Source organism: Moschus berezovskii, chromosome X (genome assembly GCF_049115385.1).
Source record: "Moschus berezovskii isolate FMDL1 chromosome X, NW_MosBer_1.0, whole genome shotgun sequence".
NCBI lineage: Eukaryota > Metazoa > Chordata > Mammalia > Artiodactyla > Moschidae > Moschus > Moschus berezovskii.
In genome coordinates this window covers 107,372,195-107,376,939 of record NC_142488.1, presented here as the reverse complement: position 1 = coordinate 107,376,939, position 4,745 = coordinate 107,372,195, and the positions used below count along the sequence as shown (strand labels likewise).

Sequence of the window (4,745 nt, the reverse complement as noted above, 5' to 3'; positions counted from 1 at the left end):
TGATGTTCTCCTTTCCCTATTTGGAACCGGTCTGTTGTTCCATGTCTAGTTCTAAGTGTTGTTTCCTGACCTGCATACAGATTTATCAAGAGGCTGGTCAGGTGGTCCAGTATTCCCATCTCTAAAAATTTTCTACAGTTTGTTGTGGTCCACACAGTCAAAAGCTTTGGCTTAGTCAATAAAGCAGATGCTTTTCTGGAACTCTCTTGCTTTTTCGGTGGTTCAACGGATGTTGACAATTTGATCTCTGGTTTCTCTGTCTTTTCTAAATCCAGCTTGAACATCTAAAGTTCACAGTTCACGTACTGTTGAAGCCTGGCTTGGAGAATTTTGAGCATGACTTTACTAGCGTGTGTAAGTAAATTAGTAAGTGTTAGTCGCTAAGTCGTGCCTGACTCTTTGCGACCCCATGGACGGCAACTCACCAGCCTCCTCTGCCCACGAGATTTTCCAGGCAAGGATACTGGAGTGGGTTGCCATTTCCTTCTCCAGGGGATCTTCCCAACCCAGGAATCAAACCCGGGTCTCCTGCACTGCAGGTGGATTCTTTACCGACTGAGCTACAAGGAAAGCCTGCTAGCGTGTGAGATGAGTGCAACTATGCGATACTTTGTACATTCTTTGTCATTGTCTTTCTTTGGGACTGGAATGAAAACTGACCTACCCCACCTCCCTGTGCACTATGAGCTACTCCAAGACGGGTTTACCCGGCATCAGAACCTGGATGCCAACCTGCAGGTGTGGGACAGGACCACGCCCACCCCCGGCCCCTACACACCTCCTGTACTCAGACCGAGAGGACCTTTTTGGAACGGGACTGGACCAGCCCCAGTAAACACTCTGACCGCCCAGCCTCTAGGGCTATATCTGCTCACTGTGCAGCCGGAGTGGTGAGTGCTGGGGAGGAGGTGGGGACCAGGAGGTCTGTCCTGCCCAAGGCCTCGGAGGACAGGTGGAAGTGCCGGAGCCTCTCTGGTGATCACAGAAGGACAACCCACTCCCCTTACAAGGAATGGAGCAGGACCAAGGGTGGTGGGCAGCCTGTGGACCGAGGCTCTGACCACAACCCCTGAGCACAGCCACAAGGAATTTCATTCCAGTGAAGGGGCCAAGGAATCTGGCAATAACTCCCTCAGAAACAGCAGACATGGGGCGGAAGAGCAGAGATGCCACCCTCACCACGAGGCTCCCGACTCTTCCCACAGGAAAGAAGATCCAAGAGAGCGAGCATAGTCTTCGGACCACTGAGGCGGAGCCCAAGCCTCTGGAAGAGCCAAAACATGAGACCTAAAAGCTCAAAAATCCTTCAGAGGATGCCCAGACACTACAGCTGGGTTGGAACAGGCCTCTGGTGTTGAAAAACGGCTGCTTCCAGACATCTATGCACATCCTAGACGGGGATCAGGTGGTGATCAGCAGTCCTCAAAAGATCACACTTTCAGGAGTAAGCTGACCCAGCTGAAGATTGCCCAGCACCTTCGCCTGGACCAGCCCAAGCTGGAAGAAGTCACATGACGCATCACACAGGGGAGCCCCAATGGCTACCCAGTGCTCTTGGCCTCGCAGGCGACCCCCAGTGGGCCTGGCACTGAGGGGATGCCCATGATAGAGCACGGCCTACAGAGGTGGCTTCTCAGGAACCTGGTCTCCTACTTGAAACAGAAACAGACTGCAGGGGTGATCATCCTGCCAGTGGGCGGGTCCAAGGGCAGAGGCAGCAGGGGCATGCTCTACTATGCCTTCCCACCTGTGACTTTTCACAGCAGTACCTCCCATCAGCACTGAGGACACTGGACAAGCTAGAGAAAGAACACATAGTGAGAGGTAAAGTAAGAGAGGCAGCCTAGCCCAAACCTGTCCTTTCCAGCCCATTTGTCACTAAAGTAGCTATTTTAAAATATGAGCCCTGCCACCCTGCAATTCCACCTCCACCCCATTTACACCCAAGATTTGTATTCTCTGCTGGGTTATTCTGGTTCATCTGGTAGGGGACCAAAGTCCTGTTCCCCCACCAAAACTAAGTTCTTAAGTTCAGTTCAGTCACTCAGTCTTGTCTGACTCTGCAACCCTGTGGGCTCCATCACGCCAGGCCTCCCTGTCCATCACCAACTGCCGGAGCTTACTCAAACTCATGTCCAAGGAGTCAGTGATGCCATCCAACCATTTCATCCTCTGTCATCCCCTTCTCCTCCCGCCTTCAATCTTTCCCCACCGCATCAGGATCTTTTCCAATGAGTCAGATCTTCACATCAGGTGGGCAAAATATTAGGAGTTTCAGCTTCAGCATCAGTCCTTCCAATGAGTATTCAGGACTGATTTCCTTTCAGATGGACTGGTTGGATCTCCTTGCAGTCCAAGGGACTCTCAAGAGTCTTCTCCAGCACCATAGTTCAAAAGCATCAATTCTTCGGCACTCAGTTTTCTTCACAGTCCAACTCTCACATCCATACATGTCTACTGGAAAAACCGTAGCCTTCACTAGACAGACCTTTGTTGGCAAGGTAATGTCTCTGCTTTTTAATATGCTGTCTAGGTTGGTCATAACTTTTCTTCAAAAGAGTAAGCCTCTTTTAATTTCATGGCTGCAGTTACGATCTGCACTGATTTTTAGGTCCCCAAAATAAAGTCAGTCATTATTTCCTCTATTTCCCCATTTTTTGCTGTGATGTGATGGGACCAGATGCCATGATCTTTGTTTTCTGATTGTTGAGCTTTAAGCCAACTTTTTCACTCTCCTCTTTCACTTTCATCAAGAGGCTCTTTAGTAGTTCTTCGCTTTCTGCCATAAGGGTGGTGTCATCTGCATCTCTGAGCTTATTGATCTTTCTTCTGGTAATCTTGAATCCAGCTTCTGCTTCATCCAGCGCAGCATTTCTCATGATGTACTCTGCATATAAGTTAAATAAGCAGGGTGACAACATATAGCCTTGATATACTCCGCTCCCAATTTTGAACCAGTCCATTGTTCCATGTCCAGTTCTAACTGTTGCTTCTTGTCCTGCATATAGATTTCTCAGGAGACAGGTAAAGTGGTCTGGAATTCCCACCTGTTTCAGAATTATCTAGTTTATTGTGATCCCTACAGTCAAAGGCTTTGCCATAATCAATAAAGCAGAAAGAGGTGTTTTTCTGGAACTCTCTTGCAGTTTTGATGATCCAGTGGTTGTTTGCAATTTGATCTCTGGTTCCTCTGCCTTTTCCAAAACGAGCTTGATCATCTGGAAGCTCACAGTTCATGTACTGTTGAAGCCTGGCTTGGAGAATTTTGAGCATTACTTTACTAACATGTGAGATGAATGCAACTGTGTGGTAGTTTGACCATTCTTTAGCATTGCCTTTCTTAGGGAATGGAATGAAAACTAACCTGTTCCAGTCCTGTGGCCACTGCTGAATTTTCCAAAATTGCTGGCTTATTGAGTGCAGCACATCTATAGTATAATCCTTTAGGATTTGAAAAAACTCAACTGGAACTCCATCATCTCCACAAGCTTTGTTCATACTGATTCTTCCTAAGGCCCTCTTTACTTCACATTCCAGGATATCTGGCTCTAGGTGAGTGATCACACCATCGTCACTCTCTGGGAAGTGAAGATCTTTTTTGTACAGTTTTTCCGTGTCTTCTGGCCACCTCCTCTTAATATCCTCTGCTTCTGTTAGGTTCATACCATTTCTGTCCTTTATTGAGCTCATCTTTGCAGGAAATGTTCCTTTAGTATCTCTAATTTTCTTGAAGAGATCTCTAGTTTTTCCCATTCTATTATTTTCCTCTATTTCTTTGCATTGATCACTGAGGAAGCCTTTCTTATCTCTCCTTACTACTCTTTGGAACTCTGCATTCAAATGGGTATATCTTTCCTTTTCTCCTTTGCTTCTCTTCTTTTCACAGCTATTTGTAAGGCCTCCTCAGACAGCCATTTTGCTGTTTTGCATTTTTTTTCTTGGTGATCGTCTTGATCCCTGTCTCCTGGACAATGTCATGAACCTCTGTCCATAGTTCCTCAGGCGCTCTGTCTATCAGATCTAGTCCCATAAATCTATTCCTCACTTCCACTGTACAATCATAAGAGATATGATTTAGGTCATACCTGAAAGGTCTAGTGGTTTTCCCTACTTTCTTCAATTTAAGTCTGAATTTGGAAATAAGGAGTTCATGATCTGAGCCACAGTCTGCTCCTGGTCTTGTTTTTGCTGACTGTATAGAGCTTCTCCATCTTTGGCTGCAAAGAATATAACCAATCTGATTTCGTTTTGACCATCTGGTGATGTGCATGTGTAGAGTCTTCTCTTGTGTTGTTGGCAGTGGGTGTTTGCTATGACCAGTGCATTCTCTTGGCAGAACTCTATTAAGCTTTGCCCTGCTTCATTCTGTACTCCAAGGTCAAATTTGCCTGTTACTCCAGGTGTTTCTTGATTTCCTACTTTTGCATTCCAGTCCCCCATAATGAAAAGGACATTTTTTTGGGGGGTTGCTAATTCTAGAAGGTCTTGTAGGTCTTCATAGAACTGTTCAACTTAAGTTTCTTCAGCATTACTGGTTGTGGCATAGACTTGGATTACTGTGATATTGAATGGTTTGCCTTGGAAATGAACGGTGATCATTCTGTCGTTTTTGAGATTGCATCCAAGTACTACATTTCAGACTCTCTTGTTGACTATAATGGCTACTCCATTTCTTCTAAGGGATTCTTGCCCAGGGTAGTAGATATAATAGACATCTGAGTTAAATTCTATACCAATGACCATAT

At 46.0% G+C, this 4,745-nt stretch overlaps 1 pseudogene; it reads left to right on the top strand.

The window, feature by feature from the left end:
* Window positions 1-600: 600 nt before the first annotated feature.
* On the top strand, window positions 601-1,847 carry LOC129563985 (putative RNA-binding protein 15B; annotated as a pseudogene).
* Window positions 1,848-4,745: the final 2,898 nt, after the last annotated feature.